The 20,711-nt window shown below is 39.7% G+C and overlaps 1 protein-coding gene across 5 annotated transcripts in view; it reads right to left on the bottom strand.

The window, feature by feature from the left end:
- Nucleotides 1-16,248, bottom strand: part of FRYL (FRY like transcription coactivator) — a 252,295-nt gene extending 236,047 nt beyond the window's left edge. For all 5 annotated transcript variants that reach the window (XM_060110201.1, XM_060110192.1, XM_060110246.1 and 2 more), the window contains exon 1: nt 16,029-16,248. The gene's annotated coding sequence lies outside the window, so the exon portion shown is untranslated. The remainder of the gene's footprint in view (nt 1-16,028) is intronic.
- Between the last annotated feature and the right edge of the window lie 4,463 nt (nt 16,249-20,711).

The raw sequence follows: 20,711 nt of genomic DNA, 5'->3' as shown, positions 1-20,711 counted from the left end.
ATCTAGATTTATAGAAACAAAAGATAAAGAAAGGAAAAAGCAAATACAGCAAAATGTTTGTAACTGATGAATCTAGGTGAAAGACAGTTCATATTACTATTCTTACAACTTTTTTATGTTTTAAATTTTTTCAAAAATATATTTTAAAAGGGGGAAGGTCAAAAAAAAAAAAAAGAAGCACTCATCCTATCCCCTTCCTCCTACCTTTTAGTAAGTGAAAAAAAGATGCTTGGAGTTACAGCAGCCACTGGCAATAAGAGAAACGTCAGAACCACCAGGTATGTCACCTGTGGGTGGATATTCTGTAAAATGCTGCCAAAAACAACCAAAATGATACATCAGGAAAAACAAAAAAACTATTCAAGGCAGTAATGGTTCAAGTGTGAAAACATATACATGTGACATGATTTTGAGCAACTGATAGATTACAGGGAAAAAGAATCCATTCGTCTTTGATACTAGGAACATCATCCTTCTATTGGCATGGGATCATGACACTGGTGTGGAGAGAAGGAAATGTAACCATAAACTCACTACTCCATTCTGCAATTAATATTTGCATGGTAATTAAAAGATGTATGACCGGGGGCTTCCATGGTGGCGCAGTGGTTGAGAGTCCGCCTGCCGATGCAGGGGACACGGGTTCGTGCCCCGATCCCGGAAGATCCCACATGCCGCGGAGCGGCTGGGCCCGCGAGCCATGGCCGCGGAGCCTGTGTGTCCGGAGCCTGTGCTCCGCAACGGGAGAGGCCACAGCAGTGAGAGGCCCGCGTACAGCAAAAAAAAAAAAAAAAAAAAAAAAAAAAAAAAAAAAAAAAAAAAAAAAGATGTATGACCGATACAAAAACAAAGCACCAAAGATTTCATTAAGGTTACAGAACAGAATGTAAATGTTTACAACCTTGTAAGGATAAAAGGTACAGCTGATAGAAGTTGAGAGACAGAATGGGGGAGGGCAAAAGGCAAAAGGAAAAGCAGTGAAAGAGTAGGATTTCAATTTTTGATTCCCATAAGACTAGAAATCGCTAAACATATTCCACTTGACTCATTTTTTAACAGTATTTGAGATAATTCACTTACCATAAAATTCATCAATTTACTCATTTTTAATTAGGATATTTGCCTTTTTATTATTGAGTTGTTAGTTCTTTATACATCCTAGATACAAGACTTGCAAATATTTTCTCCCATTTTGTGGGTTGTCTTTTCGCTTTCTTGATGGTATCCTTTGAGGCACAAATGTTTTTAATTTTGATGAAGTCCAATTTACCTATCTTTTGTTGCTTGTGCTTTTAGTGTCATATCCAAGAAGGCTTTGCCTAACCCAGGTCACTAAGATTTATTCATATTTTCTTTGAAGAATGTTATAATTTTAGCTGTTACATTTAGATCTGTGATCCATTTTTAGTTAATTTTTGTGCATGGTGTGAGGAAGGGTTCAAATTCATTTTGCATGGGGATCTCCAGATGCCTCAACACTGCTGAAAAAGCTGTTCTTTCCCTATTGAATTGTCTTGGTACCTTTGTCAAATTTTTTTAAAAATTGATTGATCATAGGGTTTATTTCTGGACTCTCAATACTATCCAACTGATTTATATGTACTGACACTTTTTAAAAATTAAGCTAAAATCCACATGATATAAAATTAACCTTTTTAAGTGTACAAATCAATGGCATTTAGTATATTCACAATGTTTTGCAATCAACAACACCTCTACCTAGTTCCAAAACATTTTTATCACCCCCAAAGGAAACCCATACCCATCAAGCAGTCACTCCCCATTCCCCATGCCCCTGGCAGCCACCGAACTGATTTATGTCTCCATGGATTTACCTGTCCTAGATATTTCATATCAATGGACTCATACAATATGTGACCATTTGTGTCCAGCTTCATTCACTAATCATAACGTTTGAGGTTCATGCACTTCGAAGCATTTATCAGTACTTCATTTTTACGGTTGAATAATATTCCATTGTACACATATACCACATTTTGTTTCTCCATTCATCAGTTGATTACATTTGGGTTGTTTCTACCTTTTAGCTAAAGTAAACTGCTATGTAAGCACCGCCATGAACATTCATTACAAATATTTTTTTGAACACCTGTTTTCAATTCTTTTGGGTACGTACGCAGGAACAGAACATGTGGGTCATATCATAATTTCGGTTTAACTGTTTGTGGTCAAACTGTTTTCCACAGTAGCTGTACCATCATAAACTCCTACCAACAATGTACAAGTGTTCCAATTTCTCCACATCCTCACCAACACTTGTTATTTTCTGTTTTCTAGCTCGTCAAATGTCACATCCAGAACTCAACAAAGTATTCCAGGTATAATCTGGACAGTACAGAATAAAGTAAGACTGATACCTTTCCTCTTCTGAACCTCCTCCTCCAGTAGTCCAGATGACGATTCTATGAAGCCTTTCTTATAGTTGCAGTACATTTTATATCTACATTAAGTTTATCAGAGTAATTAAAATACCTAAGTTGTTTGTACTCAACCACATCTCCCTCACCCCTATAATTATGCAGCTGTTTTCTGAACTCATATACAGGACTTCACATCAAGCTCCATTAAGTTATCATGTTAGCCTTAGCCCACCATTTCAGTCAGAAATATTATTTTCAAAAGTCAACCCTAAAAAATTCATTTCATCCAAAAATTTGATAAACATGGTATCAATGTTTTCATTCACATCATTACAAAAATATGGACAGTGACTTTCAGCATGTCACTAGAAATTTTTATCCAGCTGTCATCAATTCATTATTAATTTTTAGAGGTGCTACTCAACCAATCACATTTCTACCTAATTTTATGGCCATCCAGCCCACAGCCTCCCCCTGTCAACAGAGAGAAATCTTATAAAATGTTTGGCTGAAATCCAGTTATACTGTACCTTCTGCATTCTCTTGACCCACAGTCCAATAATCCTATCTAAAAAGTAAGCTTAGTCTAACATAATTATCTTTAGCAAGCCCATGTAATACCTTTCCTTCAAAAATGTAATCATGGTCAATGTTTTTAGCACTTATAACACAATGAACTCAGATTAGATCATACTAGGTTTCCAATCATATTTTGAGATTTAAACATTAAAATACAATGAAAATATGTATCACTCAAGGCAATATGTATCACTCAGGCAACACAGGGAATACAGATATCTCAGGTGTTATACTTCACATTATCAAGACAAATGTCATCAATTTACTGTAGTTTGCATTTACAAGTTTTTAAAATTCTACAAGAGTCTTTCCTCCACCATAAAAAGTTCAATAGGGGGCCTCCCTGGTGGCGCAGTGGTTGAGAGTCCGCCTGCCGATGCAGGGGATGCGGGTTCGTGCCCCGGTCTGGGAGGATCCCATATGCCGCGGAGCGGCTGGGCCCGTGAGCCATGGCCGCTGGGCCTGCGCATCCGGAGCCTGTGCTCCGCAACGGGAGAGGCCACAACAGTGAGAGGCCCGCATACCGCAAAAAAAAAAAAAAAAAAAAAAAAAGTTCAATAGGAAAAATATATTTCTCCCATGTGTTCACAAAAAATAATAAAATAATAAATAAATAAAATAATAATTAAACTAGTAAACTTTAAGTTTTGTGTTTCTAATAACACAGATTATTTTGTTGGAACCAATTTCCCCAATACCTTTAAGAGCATATTCCTAGCTCAAAAATCTCTTTTACAAAGCCTTCAGAGATTGTTCCTGTCTAAAACAGCTGCTCTCTGCTTTGCCCTTTCACGATACCTACTACTATCCCTACCACTCACTTTGGCGCTCAGTCATCTGATGCTTGGTAGTTATTGTTGTTAACTGTTTGATTATTATCTACAATAGGGTCTTGCCACATTCTTTTCTAACTTCATCACGACCAGCATAGAAAAGGTAAGCACTCGAACCCTTTTATTAATTTATATTGCATATATTATAAACCTATAAAGAATTAAAGTGAAATTGATAAATCTGAAGACAGTTTAGGATCTCCTGGTTCTTCTCCTTCTGAAAAGGGAAAACCAGGTACAGAGAAAGAGCTGTTGAAATAGATGAGGGTAAAATTCAGCAGGCTGTGTTAAGAAAGAATGTTTACTCCTAAAATGTATTAAGTAAGCACTGTATCAGTTTGCTATTGTTGCAATCACAAATTACCATAAATTTGGTGGTAACGAATATATGTCTTACAGTTCCGGAAGTCAGAAGTCCAAAACAGGTCTCACAGGGCTAAAATCAAAGTGTCAGTAGAGCTGCATTCCTGTCTGGAAGCTCTAAGGAGAATCCATTTTCTTGCCTTTACTGGTTTATAGAAGCTGCCCACATTCCTTGGCTCACGGCGGCCTTCTATCTTCAGTGCCAGCAACGCCCGGTCAATTCCTTCTCATGATGCCATCTCTCTGGTTCTGACTCTGCTGCCTCCTGCTTCTTCTTTTAAAGGCCCTTGTGATTACATTAGGCCCACCTGTTTCTAAAGCCCTCATAACTATTTGTGTGTGTCTGGGGGGGAGGGGGTAAAGGTAAATGTACAAAAAGTAAGGCTTTTCTTGCCCCTACATCAACTAAAACCATCTCTCCTTTCATCACTTTATATTAGAGATCTCTGTGCATGATTTTATTTAAACAAAAGGTTTTTAAATCTCTACAAACCATGCTACATTCCACTTAGGCTTTGGCATATGAAGAGAGGTCATTAGTTAAGAAACAAAGCTAAAATTATGCGAAAATGTGACATATCGGATGTGAAAATCCAACACATTTATGTGTCTCTGAATCATCTCTTACCTATTTTAAATGAATTACAGAGTTTAAGTTTGTAGATTCCTTCCCCATTTGTACAATTTTAGGCTCTAGAGTTGAACATATAAATTATTTTTGTAACTATTTCAAGCATTCAAATAAATCCCCCAAGATGTAATATACTGGATTGCAGATATCAACAGTTTACTATGTCTTGACATGTATAACACATTATTTTTCAGGAAACCATCAGCCATATGGGAACATATCTTCTTAAAAAAAAAATTATTGGGGTGATATAATTGACTTCCAGGTGTCTCTCCTCATCTAATAATGACCTCTTATGATGTTCCTTGGCCCCTCCCTAAACACTTGGGTAACAATAATTTTCTTTTTATGTCCTGAAAAAAGTCTACAGATACAGGATGGAGATCAGGGAAGGTATCTGTGACTGACGGCAGAAGCCTTGGTGTTAAATGTTTGGCAAATGTCTTGATTGAACTTATACCTCTAGAGCAGCCGTTTTTAATCTTTCCTGGGTCATGGCCTCTGTTTTGAGAATCTGATGAACCTAGAGACTTCTCACTAGAAAAATGCACATGAACACATACTCAAAATTTTTAATATAACTTATTTTATTGTATTTTAAATTGACTGCCATTACAGACCATATAAAACCAGTCTTTGCAAAGATATCTGTATGTCTCAATTTTTGGTTTTATGCCAAAATTTGTTACACCCAGGAATAAAATTCAAAGTATGCAATAAAACAAACCAAACTTTAATTATTTTCAACAAATAGAAACCAGAGTACTGATGGCTGCTGGCTGGAGTGCCTCTGATACCAAAGCACAGTTCTAGGAGAAAATCCCCTTCTTTCACAGAATTCTCCAGGGAGAGCTGGGGAAAACATAGGTGTAAGAGAGAAAGCTCAGGTCCAGACAGCAAGAGAATAATGTTGACTGAATTTAATGAGTGTTCCCCAAAACAGTAACATTTTATACTTGTATATATTTATAAAAAAAGGAAAAATATGGTTTCAAAAATTGCAATTCATTAAGAATAAAATTTAAATATTTGGGGAAAAAATCATACCAGACTTGCTATGTTCCTACTACTTAGCCATGCAAAATGTATTAAGTTCAAAGTGGAGTAAATGCAAGCCTCAAAAGAAGGGTTCTCAAGTCAATAAGGTAAAAAGAAAATACTAGAAGATAGTACATATATGTTATCTTAAATTTGAAATTTGAGGTTTACTAATATTCAGTGTGCCAGATTGACACCAGCACCTGCTCTTGGTCCTCCATCAGGCTGCTTCCATCTTATGGCATTTACGTGAACTATGCTGGATACCACAGATTGGGGCACTTGACCTCCCGCCTACCTATGAGCAATTAGAAAGGAGCCTTTTTAGTTGTTTGGGGGGCAAGCACAGCTGTGGAAATATGAGATTTCTCTACAGCATAATTCCAGAGTCCATCCCCCAACTTCTTGGGTGACGAGAAGTGGGGCGGCAGGAGCACCAGCAGCAGAGGTGTCTTGATCTGACTTCCTAATCCAGGGTTGCAAGTTGGGGTCTGTCCTGCGGTTTTCAGAGTATCTAGAGGCAAATGCAGCAGTGGCAGAGGTGGCACGAGGTCTTGATTCCAGCACGGCTCCCAAGGTGGCCTCTGAGCTGCCCTGGTGAGTTACCTCTGGATTGACCCCCTAAAACCTGCTGTTAGGCCCTTCTAACAATTCTGTAAGCACCTAATACCTCGTATGAAATCTCTCCTAGCTTAAGATATTCAGAAGAGTTTCTGTTTGTGACCCTGACTACACACTCGGGTATTGCAGTAGATGAAAGTCTCCTAAGGGAGAGGTAGCAGTTTCGCACCCTGGAGGGGTTGTTTGTGATGTTCTCACCTGTTCACTTTCAGCAGATCACAACATGCTGCAGCCCGCATGGGCCCAAGTAAGTAGATCTGCAGATCTCAGTAGAATTATGATATCACTCATGGATGGATTTTTAAGATTTTTGCAAAGAAAGGCAGATGAAACATATTAAAAAAGCAAAATACAAGCAAGCAACAAGAAAATGGGAGAGCTGACAACTGCCTGTTACCAATACCAGTGCTTTATCAAAAGCTGTAAGGTAAAAATGTGATTATTTTGTAAAACATAATCTATAAAACTTTTTAGAAGAAAACACAGGGAAAAAAAGTCTTTGAGACCTAGGACTAGGTGAACAGTCCACAGACACGACACCAAAAGAACAATCATAAAAGAAAAAACAATGATTAAATGCACTACATGAAAATTTAAAACTTTCTTGCCTCTGTAAAAAATCCCTGTTAAGAGGATGAAAAGACAAGCTGTGGATGGGAAGAAAATTTGTGCCAATCACATATCTAACAAAAGACATATCTAGAATATATAAAGAACTCTCAAAATGCAACAATGAAAAACAACTCAATTTGCTCATTAGGGAAACAATTTGCCCCCTAGGGAAAGGCAAATTGAAACTACAATGAGCTATCACTACACAACTATTAAAATGACTAAAATTTTTTAAAAACAGTGAACATAACCTGGGCTTCCCTGGTGGCGCAGTGGTTGAGAGTCCGCCTGCCGATGCAGGGGACACGGGTTTGTGCCCCGGTCTGGGAAGATCCCACATGCTGCGGAGCAGCTGGGCCTGTGAGCCATGGCCGCTGAGCCTGCGCGTCCGGAGCCTGTGCTCCTCAACGGGAGAGGCCACAACAGTGAGAGGCCCACGTACCGCAAAAAAGAAAAAAAAAAAAGAAAAGAAAAAAAAATAAAATAAAATAAAAACAGTGAACATAACCAAATTCTGGCAAGCATGTAGAGAAGCTGGCTCTTTCACACATTGCTGTTGGGAATATACAGCCAGTCTGGAAGATAGTCTGGCCATTTCTTATAAAACTAAACATACACTTACAATACAACCCAGCAATTACACTCTTAGGCACTTATACCAGAGAAATGAAAACTTATGTTCACACAAAAACCTATATACGAATGTGCACAGTAGCTTTATTTGTAACAGCCAAAGGCTGGAAACAACTCCTATGCTCTTCAACGGTGAAGAGTTAGCAAACTGTGTACTGTTGTACATCCATACACTGAACCCTACTCAGCACTAAAAAGAAATGAACTACTGATACATACGACAGCTCGGATGGCTCTCTAGGGCCATCATATTGGGAATGCAGATACACTTTTTTATGCGGCTGGAGTGTGACATAAAACTTTTGCAGACCTCTGTTACAGAGGCCACAATAATCTAAGACTCTATCTTTTACATTTTTTACTTGGGCAAGCATATGCCAGAACAGGAAAAACATGAGACTGAGAATCAAAAAGAACTCAATTTTTATCCATAGGTTAAACAAGTCACAATCTCATCCTCGTCTACAAAATGTAGGAGTCATATTAGATCATTCCCAAGGACAGTCCAGCTCTTAAACATTATGACTCCATGAGTTCTACAACAGGAAAAAGTGAAATAACCATAAAGAAATGTATGACTAAAACTCTAACCAGTATTCACTGAAACTATACTATGGATTCAGTATTGCCAGGAATATTAAAAACAATACACAGCCTAAGTTACCATCAACATAAACACAGAAAAGTGCATCTACAAAGGTAATTTTACCTCAAAGAAAACAGATTAGCAAAAGATCCTGTTCAAATATAAATATCGAGATAACAGGCACATGTGGCTATTTTATATGCAACCTCACAGTTCTTTAAAGCCTCTAATTTCTGAATTGCAGCAAACAATATACCAATGAATACAGGTATCCTGGTATACAAGCTGTGGGCTGGGTTCTCACATGAAGTAGACTATCAAGACAACCAGAAAAGAATTATTTTCCATCCACTTAATTATTCTCCATCCACTTGAGTTAGACTTAATAAGATGGAATTTTAAGAGATCCATTATTCAGGGGAAGTTAAATATACCACGCTGTTATACCACCTTTTACTTCTAAGCAGTAAAAACCAACACAACAAGGTCCTAGCACTAAAGCTCTATGCACAGGAAGTTCTTCAGTTTCTCACCCAGTACCTTCTATCATTTTTATCCACCATTCAACAAGTGATTATGGGTTCTAGTCTCATATCACACGGAAAATACCAAATCAGAAAGGTGAGTAAACTACTACAGGTGGGTGTAATGAGAGCAAACAAAGAGATACAGGTAACAATAAAGTAATAAGCAAATCTATTCCCCAAAACCAAACATGCTTTAGAAAGGAATGGTTTCACCAACAAATGAACAAAATATGGTGGTCTGTATATTGCTGACTGAGGAGACTAATGGCTGGAGATTCTGCAAATACACTGTGATGAGTTCACTGACATCCAAGACACATGAATGGAACCACCAAAGTAATATTTTTTTACTAGTATTTATAGACAGCATTATCCATCTTAAATTTTTTTAATGGAGAAGACTGAAAATCACATTTAAATTATCTTTCCAGCATTCTTTAGTATTGAACTAAATTACATCACATCTGAATGTCACCATGAAATAGACACACCCCCCCCCCAAAAAAAAAAAAAAAACACACAAAAGAGGACAAAACAAGGAGTTCTGAGAAGTTGAAATATTATGTTGAAATTCATTCAGGCAACAAGGCGTATCTGTGAATGTTTTACAACCTAAAAAAATGAAGCTGCACTGCAGTAAATGAACAAACTAATATCCCCCTCTTTAATTCCCAGATGCCCTTTAAAAAAACACTACCACCACTTCAACCTCTCTGAAGTATGGTTGTTCTAAAATAGAAATGTATCTCACAACTGCTGTCACCCAACAGGAACATTCAGTTGGTAAAAACTTTATGCTGACATTTCCTAAAAGTTCAAGAATGCAGTGGCATCGAAGTGTCTTAGGTTTGATCAAAAATGGTCATTCAAAATAATCTAAAAAAAAAAGAAATGATCAGAAGCCTGTAAAACTACAATCAATGGAGATACAGAAAATTCTCAAAACTAAATTGCATCCTTTTACTTTAAAAGATAGCACATAGGGCTTCCCTGGTGGCGCAGTGGTTGCGAGTCCGCCTGCCGATGCAAGGGACGCAGGTTCGTGCCCCGGTCCGGGAGGATCCCACATGCCGCGGAGCGGCTGGGCCCGTGAGCCATGGCCGCTGAGCCTGTGCATCCGGAGCCTGTGCTCCGCAACGGGAGAGGCCACTACAGCGAGAGGCCCGCGTACCACGAAAAAAAAAAAAAAAAAAAAAAAAGATAGTACATATAAAGAACTTATTACTTAGTAAGCACTCAATAAATGTAGCTGCTATTATTACTACGAGACAGAAAATAAGGACTAGAGAGCTGATGAAAATATCTATGATCATAGTGGTCAGGCAACCAATATACACTTATTAAGTGCCTACAAGGTCTCAGCAGGGGCAATACAAGTTCATCACAATCAACTTACGCAGCACTATCTCTGATCAAATAAATGACAAGTTGCGCAATATATTCTGAACCAATAAGGTAAACATCAAGTTACATTCAGCAATGATTAGAACTTACCAAGTACTTTCAACTTCTTTCAAAGTACCGTCCTTTATTTAAGTCCAGTATACAGAACTTGAGACAAATTACTTACTTGTAGAGAGTCACCAAATGATTAAATGAACACAAAAAAGTGTCACCAAAATGAGTCTTTTTCTTTCTTTCAAAATGAGTCATGATTTTTATAGGGGGAAAAAAAATCTCTTTTCCCATTTCTTTCCAGGCTTAGGTAGAATAAGGATTTAGATAAATTCCCTCTTAAAGAAAATCTTTCTAAACTTCGAGGGTCATGAAAAGACCCTCTCTACTCCTAGGATTTATGCACATTAGAGGGACGGATTTACACAGGAATGCACATTTATTAAAATGTTATCTTTCATTTATATGAAATATCCAGAATAGCAAATGTGTAGAGATGGAATGTAGATTAGCAGTTGCCTAGGGCTGAAGGGAGGTAAGGAAGGTGATGGGGTGATGAAAAAGTTCTAAAATTGGTTGTGATAGAGATGTACAACTCCAGAATATACTAAAAACCACTGACTTGTACACTTTAAATAGGTGAATTGTATGGCATGTAAATTATATCTCAATTAAGCTGTTATTTAAAATTTTTAACTCTTCTCAAAACTCGACAAATCACACTTGCTGCATTATGGTCAAACTCCATAGGATGTATCCTTGGTCAGATATTCTTCCTAGCCTGGTTGACTCCATCACTGACAATTCTACAAGGTCCCTTTCTCAACAATCTGATTCTTTCCCCACCAATACAAAGATCGAGCAACAGAACAGGCTTGCGGGGAAAGGAGGTAGTCCATTTTGTAAAAGTTAGAAATACTTCACACTATATTTTAATACAAGTGATTTTTCAAAACAATTATTTTCATAACAGAAAAAAATCCTGATAAAGCTATCTATTTATTATAGCATTTTGAGTTTAAAAGAATGTGTTACTATTCCATCAGTAAACTGTGCATTACCTACTAGGTTACAGATACAGTGTCATAACGGTGGTCTATGAAATGCACGATCCTTGTAGGGTATAAAGAAAGACATATCAACATCTGCAGAATTTCTGAAATATTCCGCCTCACAGGAATAGCAGTGCTTGAAATTAAAAAAAAAAAAAAATTCTACAGCTCACAGATTTACTTTAACAGGCTCCAGGACCCCAACCCACCTCCTATGGAATACCAGGTTTGTTTGTTAGGATACTTTGAAAGAAGCTATACAGAACAACAAACAAGGGTGAATAACAAATCACCTAAAAGTACACATCATGTATGCTACCTTTCATCCATATGTACCACTCTATTTAAGGATCCTACTCAGAGGAGCTCATAGCTTGTGGTCCAGACAGACTTCATCATCCTATTCTCAGTGCCTACATGGTGCACAAATTAGGTGTAGTTTTCAATAAAAACTTGCTGAATAAATGGAGATTTCTCACCTGATTAGCCCTGGCTGCTTGCAGCTGCGTTTTCTATTTAGGAACCTTTGGAAAACCTTTTTTCCCACCTGGGCTGGCTTAAGGAAGCACCCAGAACAACAGAATCTTATCACCTCCTTCATCAGCCTAAATTGTAGCTCCCTTTTTATAATGAGCAACATAAGGGTAGAGTAAAACCTCTGCGTGTGAACTGATGAGAAACAAATATCTTCCTACATTCCTCCAGGGGCTACTGTGAGCAGTGCCAGTTGGCAGTCTCGGAGCAATTTTTAATGCTCTCTAGAGACAAGAAGAATTAAGAAATGAGAAGAGATTAGGCTTACGGTATGTACTCCAAAAACATTTTAGCGTAAAGATACTTAAAATGTTCCGGGACACAGGCTTTGACCATTTTTGAAATGATTATGTTTCTAATAGTCTATAAATCATAGACTATGTTTTGAACACAAAAATACTGGTGGGAGCCTTGTTTCTCAAGAACAGGTAAAATAACCATAATAACTGAACCTGGAGAAATTAATAATTATTTATTTTATTATATAAAATAAAAAATAAATAAGTGTATAAAAATTGATTACCTTTCTCCATTCCCAGTAAACATAACTTACTCAAGTATGATAGTTTAAGGCACTCCTATCCGAAGGTAATAAAAAAAAAGAAGGGGAAAAAAAACCTGGAATTAAAAGTCAAACCATTACCAATAGTTATAATGTGATAGGGGCAATGTTAGAGGGGATATTTAGTTTCTAAATTATACATTTCCTTCATAACAATATTTTACAATGAGCATGTGAAACTGGCGATAAGGAAAAAACTGGTTTTTCCTTTAAACACTCATATACTCTTTCCCCAAACAAAACAATATGAACTTTTTTATTGCTTGTGGTTTTACAGACTCTATTGGGCTAATAATAATAAACCTGCTCAAGTACTTTAGGCAACAGTAAAAGGGACTGGTGGGGGGCGGGGTGGGGGGCGGGGTGGGGGGCGGGAAGGCTCCAACTTTTGTTAATGGTTTTTACCAAAATCCACAAGCTAATGAATAAATACACACATAACTATACTGTAAGTCAGAGCATGGCTTGTGCTGTAAAAGGACTTTACAGGAGCAAGAGAAAAGAGCCGCCACTTAGGATCAGGAGAACAGGAGAGCTTGCAGACAAGGTGACATTTGAGCTGGGTTATATAGATGATCCCTGTGATGAGGTAACAATAGGTGAAATTCAGAGTACATACTCTGGCCCCCCCAATATTTTATAGATTAAAAATAGTTCAAGTAGTGAACATACACCCCAAACATACTTTATTTAATTTTTAAAATATATATTATAAAATTTGCTACATAAAGCAATGAAAACTTTCCCACATCACCTAAGTTTCTTCTATCATTCCACTATTCCTTTACCCTTTTGGCATGAATCCTGTGTCACTGTTAGTTTGCACCTGTTACTGCAATGGGATACACATTATCTTTTCCCTATGGATGATAATTTTGCATCTTCCCATTAAACTCCATAACTTTGAGAGCAATGACTGTCATCCATTTCTACTTTACCTTTCCATAAAACTCCTCAAATAAATGGGTACTCAACAGATGTTGACAGATTAAACCTAATTCTAATAATTGGGACAAGAAACAATCACCATCACAAAAGATGTCCGTGGAACAGATATTAGAAACAAATCACAGTTTTGTACACAGAACAAAAAGCCCCTAGATTAATATATCTTCCCCCAAACACTAAACCAATTGCTATTCTTTGGTGTAACTTGCTCAGAAAGGTGTTTATTTAAAAAAATAAATATATAAGCCTCTCAAGCAGCCTCTATAGAACAGTATCGTTTTCTGTCACAAAGACCTAAGTCAACACATTAATTGGGCACTAGAAAAGTACTAGGCGGCACAGTGAATCTGCACAGAAATAGAGGACAGTCCTAGTTCCCAGGGATCTCAATGGACAGTTCACAATTCAAGAAATTCCCTGGCAGTGTGTATATTTAGGACAATGTTTAAAACAATGTGAAAAGCACACAGGAAAAATATGTTTTCCAGGAAACATAGCCTAGATAATTCAAAGATAATTCTGAGTGTTTTCTTTATATGCGATCTTTTAAAAGTTCAGGAATTTTCTCCTCTATTGTTTAAATAAGCTGGTAAGTAAACAAAAGTAGAAATTTGGAAGCTTCTTTTAATCTTCTACTTTCTATTATGAGATGGAAAAGACGATTATGCCAGCAGGCCTGCCTGACATACTTATCGAAGAAGAGGATCAAAGAGAAGAGGAGGAAGGAGTATATTAGGTTTAACAACGCCAGATACCATCAAGATTAGTACGAAAGATCATGTTTGTGTGTCTACACTTCCTAAATTCTATAGGAAGAGTCAAGTATCTCTCAAATATTATTACCTGAAATTGGCTTTTAGATTCCCAAGTATAGCTTCTCTGTTGTTATTGCTGAGCCTGTGAACTTATGTTATAATGCTGCACACCACTCATACAATCAATGAACACTTTGGAAAGTTGTTAGTATTGCTTTAAAAAAAACCCGCTGGGCCAGAGGTTCCAATAAAATTCACTTTTCCAGAGAAGTAATTTTACAAAATAACTCAGAATGTAAGAAAAGACAGGATGGAATGCTATCTTTGATAACGAGTAGCCAAAAAAAGACTACAGAATAACACACACACCGCAGCTTTGTTTATAGTGTTGTAACTTGCACATGCAAGTTCTCTACAAAGTACTGCACAAGAAGAAACTGTCAAAAATGAACGGTTCACGAGAACATTCCTTTTCTAAATAAGGTCTCTAACAAGGAGGTACTGTTTCTAAATATAATTTCTTTAGCAAGTATTGACAGGTATAGAATAGCAGCAGTGCTCAAGATGGAAAAAAACTTCTTACATGTTTTATCAATAGTACAAGTTACTGTTACTAATTATAATGCCTATGGGTTCAGTAGCAGAAATTTACGGAGATATCTGCTGGGCAGAACAGTTACAAAACTAACTTTACTTTTATCAAAAGTTTATTTTTTTTCCTAATCCTATAGACCCTAGCAACCTGGAGTTTTTTGTTCTGTTTCGTTTTGCAATTTTTTTTCCTTCCAAAAGAAGCTCCGCCAGTAAAGTCGAGGTAATACTTTCCACAGTTCAAAGGTTAAGGCGCATTCGGCTCTACATAGAGCTCTAGCTCGTCATCAGCACCGCTCCCTTTTTTTTTTTTTTTTCAAATTATCTTGACCTGAGAGAGGTTAATCCTCCCTTACAATGCAAATCCACGAGAGAAGCGATTTTAGGTGCCGAGAAATGAAACTGGGATGGGAGGAAAACACCGACAGCGATCAAGAACCATTTCGCTGTAGAAATCAGGCTCTCCAGAACGCAAGAAACTGAGGTTTTGTCCAAAGAACCTGCCGCCCGGAAGCCACAACTTCCAGCAATTGGCAAAGAAAAGTTACAAGTAAGAGCACAGCGCCCAGGGAGCCTGCGCCGGTACGGAGACTGAGAGCTGCAAGGACACTCACTGGCCCCCACGGCCCTAAGGCGCTGGCTGCGGCGTCGGTGGGGCAGATTCCAGCTCGGGCAGGCTCGGGGTCTGGGGGTGCGCGGAAGGCGCGGAGCGGCGCGGGCACGGCGCCCGCGTCCGCACCCCTCCCCACTACCGAGAGCAGTGGGCGGAGAGACGAGAGCAAAGGAAAAGCAGGACAATGCTGGGCCGGGCTGGCGACTCCGCGCGCTCAGCGGGTCCCCAGCGTCCTCCTCGCCTGGGGCCTCCAGCTGCCGCGCTAAGTTTGCTCCTCAGCCCTGCCTTCCTAGCCGGGGCAGTGAAGCAGTGACCGCCGACCTCCCTCCGCCTCGCCGCCGCCGCCGCCGCCACCCTCCTCCCCGCGGGGCGGCTCCCGCGAGTCCAAGAGGACGCGGCGCGCGCGAGCGGAATGGGGCGCGCGAGGGAGAGGGGGCGCGCAAGGAAGCAGCGCGCGCGCGGGGGAGCCGGGCGCGCGGGGGAGCGGGGCGCGCGGCGCTCCCCGAGGAGCCGCTGCCGCTCCGGCGGGTTTTCGGTTGAGGCGGGGGCTGCGCCGCGGCTAAGTGTCCGTTATGAGTCTTGGCCCGGGCGGCGCAGCTTGCCAGCCATCCTGGCCCGCCTCCCCCTCGACTCCCATCAGAAAGGCAGCGAGCGAGGGCCGGCGACCTCGTCTCCCGCCAGGGCTGTGGCCGCCAGTCGGCGGGCATCCCGGCGCCTACCCCTGGGGCTGGAAGAGAAAGTGAAATGAAGCGCCTTTCCTCAGGCAACACCTACCCGTCCCCAGTCCAAGTGCAGCTGCCTCACTCCTCAGGCGCCGCCGGTCCCCGCCCTCGGGCCCCAGGCTCCGTTCTCTTGACAATGGCGCGTCCCCTTTAAGGAATAATCCGATCGGAACCGATCTGTGGTTAAACCTCCCTCCGACTCTGATTTTAACCGGATTTCTCTCTCTCTCCCCCCAGAGCCCAACGGGCGCCCGGCGGTGCTGCGAGCTCTTCCCACCTCTTCCCCGCCCCGCCCACTCCCTAGCCTTCCTGATTGGCGAGAAACACTACTACAGGAACAGCAGTTGTCGCATCCCACTCGCCAGTCCAGCCGCCGCTCAGAGTTACCCCCCACCTTTACCCCGCCCCCTTTCCTGGGTTGGTCCTACTTCTAATCATTCTCCGTCTTCTACTCTATCGTTGCTTTGGAGAACTGGCAGTCAAGGCTCACCCTCCCGCCTCCGGAAAGCGAACTTTATTTTTATTGGTAAAAGGACATCTTCCTGTGCACCTGATTGGGCAAGGAAGGAGTTAGTCTGCACGCCCCTTACCCATTATCGCTCTCTCTCCTTACGGGTTTGAGAAACACAGCCGCAAAGTCCTCCCCCCTACTTTGCCTTGTTCTAAGCGCCTTTCCCTTTAAATATTGGTAGGGGTGGTAGACAAACTCACAGCCTGTATTGGAGAAAGACGGAAAGGGAGAAGAGAAAATTTCAAAATCTTCTCCAGATGAGTAATATATCGGGAACTGGAGCTGGGATACTGCGGAATCTCATCCTTCGGTCTACTGAATGGAGTGGTTAGAATGAGTTAGAATACCTGAAATTCTAGTACTAACTTCTGAGATGTACTCAACAAATTTTCACTCACCGTCCACTCTACTCCTACTGTCGATCCCACTGGCATTTCGCTACTCCAGAGAGCTTTAATAAAAGTACCTGCAAACCTAGAGGTGTCCTTGTTTGTCCCACATTCATTTAAAAAACACTTTAAATCGCTTCCATTAAAAGTTCCGCTTAATTCACGTCCTCGGGGTTTGTTACGAGAGCTAAGTTACTCTTCTGAAAAGATTGAATAGATGCCCACCCACCATGCCAGCCTGCAAAGTTGAAGAAGTCCATCCTCCTTGCTAGAACTGTGCCAGGGGGGAGCCCAGGTTGAGCCCAAGCGGGCACCAGAAGGCTATTTCTTGAGAGAATGGGGCAGTCTGGCACCGGAAGCTTAACCCTGCCGCGAAACCTCACGCATGAAAGAGGAGGAATTCTGCTGCAGCCTGGTGTGGTCTGCGTTAGGAGTTCCCCAGTTTCCCATGGGAACTGCAAGAACCGAAAGTGTCGTACCTACTAAAATTGGGTACTCAAGTGCTTTGGTACCCGTCTGTGAATGTTAGGGGTAAATGGTTAAATGTTCTGCCCCTCTTTGCCAATGAACTTCAAGAGACTTTGCACCTCAGGATGTTTAGTGCATTTGCAGTGAGAGCCCAGTGGAAACCAATGATGCCAAGATAGTGGCAGCGCTCAGCAGTACCCTGGAAGGGATTTATACCAGAAAAAACAGCGGTAGTCGATAGGACTTTTCCGTGAGTTCAGGGGGAAAACCTCCTGGGGATACCCATAAATATGGAAGAGTGAGAAAAGGGAAACGTTGTAGGTGGTTTAGGTGTTTCTAGTAGGAGATAAGGAAATATCTGGATTATATTTATATGGCCTTCAAGGTATTTTTTAAAAATCAAGATCTAGGCAATGTTTTCAAGTTCTTTGTAAATCACTTGCTTTATGAAGCCAAGATTATTTTGTTACACCAGCACATTGGGCTCATAACTCCAGATGGCTGTCTACAGTAACCTCTAGATTCTCTTTGTCACACCAAACCAACCACGTTGAGATCATCACCTTACAAATATAATTTATATATTTTTTCTCTATTTCATACTTGCCCACAATAGGATTACTTATTACTTTTTAGCCCATACACCCAGACTCCTGGTACTAATACTGCTATTGTTATTTCACATTGAGGAAGAATTTAGGAAATCTGCAAGCATGGATATGCAGGTCATTCTTAAGAATGTTCAGTATTATTGAACACAGCCGCAGTTCTAACCCTGGAGAAATTGACAATTTGCACTTTTCCCTTCAGAGGGACTTTATGTCTCCTACCTTTGTTTTCCATCTCTAAGCCAGATCCCCATTCTTTAAAAAGAAATATTCCCCCAATGTGCCAGTATGACTAAAGCTTTTCAACATCCTTGTATATAGATCTTTGTTAAACTCTTTTAAAGGTGAAATTTCACATGTTATGATCACTTATTCTCCCTTTGTTTATATATAAAGGTAAGCCAAATCAAAGACCTACCAGTTAAGCCAGTAATTCAGTTTTCCTCAGAAAAAAAATGTTACCATGTATATTGCAAATTCTTTTCAGTTCACCATAGGTTTATATAGTAACTATTATGTGTTGAGTAAACAATAGGGGGAAATTGATGAATATGACTCTCCAAATTCTACCCATAACTGGCACAATTTTACCCCTCACTCTGCATGTAGGTGGATACCATCTATTAATCAGTGATTTTCCATAGTAAAATTAAGAAAAAAATCCAGTCAGTAAAAGCTGTCAACCAAAATCTTTCCCCAGACCTTTATTAGCATTAACAAGAATGAGACAAATTAAGACAAAATACATTCATAGTAATTTGTTTTATAAAGAAAAAAAAATTTTTTTATTAAAAAAAAAATATCTCCTGGGTCTCTCAAGAGGAGGAAGTCCTACACCTTCTATATTTCAATGTGTTCCTTTATAAAATGAGAACTGGGCCTCCCTGGTGGCGCAGTGGTTGAGAGTCCGCCTGCCGATGCAGGGGATACGGGTTCGTGCCCCGGTCTGGGAGGATCCCATATGCCGCGGAGCGGCTGGGCCCGTGAGCCATGGCCGCTGGGCCTGCGCATCCGGAGCCTGTGCTCCGCAACGGGAGAGGCCACAACAGTGAGAGGCCCACATACCGCAAAAAAAAAAAAAAAAAAAATGAGAACTGATATTCATTGAGAAGATCACTGAAAGATCTTCAATTATCAGTAAAAGGTTCAATTATGTTCAGTATGTTCTACTTATTCAGGCAGAAAAGAAAGATACTAATATATATATTTTAAAGATTTCCAATTCTCTCCTACTTAAAATCCTTCAAAGATTCTCCAAGCACATATTGAATATAGTCCAAGCATCTAAGCAAAACATACAAATCACTTTATAATCTGACTCCAGGCTACCTCTCGGATTTATTCTCTGGCCACTCCTCCATTTGACACTTGAAATGGCTGCTCTTTAGATATCACTGATTCTGCTCTTTCAAGCCTCAGTGCTTTGGGGTATGTGGGTCCCTTTGTGTAGAACAGCTTTCCCCTCCATGCTTACCTGTAGGATGCTTCCATCTTTCCATCCAAACCCAAAAGAAGCTTTACCTTTTTTGTGAAGCTTTCTCTGATTTCACCCCCTTCCCTGATTTAATTATTTTTCTACTATATATATATATATGATTCTGATTAGGATGATGCCTGACATAACTGAAGGCTTTCAGTAAATGCACGTCAAATTAACTGAGCAAGGATGAGACAAAAATGTTAACCTACAATGTGAAAATCTAATTAACTAGAACACTATTCTAGGAATATTCTAATTACTTAATATTTTACTGTAAATCTATCTCATCAATTAGTGTAGATTACTGGTTCCCAGGCTTTTTTATTTCATGGACCAGTAAAATTTGCAAGGAATTTTTGGGAACTGATATAGGTTTAACAACTTTTTTTATTTTGCGAAGCAAAGGTATAAAAATAAATATAAATAAATCACTATCTATTCTCCCCATTATTTCATAAAATAAGAATATTTTAAAACCCAAAATTGGGAAGGTTGTTTCATAAAACAAGAATATCTGAAAACCAAAAATTGGTTGGGAGGGTTATAACTTCAGAATGAAAGTCCTCTGAATAAATTTGACATTATAAGGAACTTGTACAGGGGACTTCCCTGGTGGTGCAGTGGATAAGACTCTGCACTCCCAATGCAGGGGGCCCAGGTTCGATCCCTGGTCAGGGAACTAGATCGCACATGCATGTCACAACTAACAGTTCCCATGCCCCAACTAAGGAGCCCAAGTGCCGCAACTAAGACCCGATGAAACCAAATAAATAAAGAAAGAAAGAACTTGTACAAACCTCCCTTGGGTCCAGAATACTCACTGCATTTCACAGTACTTGATCTGATGCTCTTTTTCATCTATTTTAAAAGATGGCTTAGAAATGAAAATATCCCTAAGATTTTTTCCCTCCATAATGTTTATGGAGGGGAGGAGGAACTATGTGACTTTTTGTTAATTTTCACTCTACCCATGAGTAAATGTTAGAGCATCATCACTAATTGACTTGCTAGCTTCCTGCCAGGATATTTGTAGAAACTCATTGTTACCGGAGGCCCTTGCAAAATGCTTCCTGAATTCCTTTCTGCATCTACCATATCTTACAGTTTCCCTCCTTTCCTTTTGAGAAACTTACCACTCTTTAAGAACCATTGTTTAGTCCTTAGAAAGTTCCCCCTTGTTTGTCAATGAGTCAAACAATAAAAATTCAAGTGCTCTTTTAAAAAATTTTTTACCCATATAACATATTTTCTGAGCTTCCAAAAATTTAGGTTAAGTGCC

Source organism: Mesoplodon densirostris, chromosome 1, assembly GCF_025265405.1.
Source record: "Mesoplodon densirostris isolate mMesDen1 chromosome 1, mMesDen1 primary haplotype, whole genome shotgun sequence".
Classification (NCBI taxonomy): Eukaryota; Metazoa; Chordata; class Mammalia; order Artiodactyla; family Ziphiidae; genus Mesoplodon; species Mesoplodon densirostris.
The sequence above is the reverse complement of the archived record's forward strand: the minus strand, read 5'-3'. Positions and strand labels throughout refer to the sequence as shown.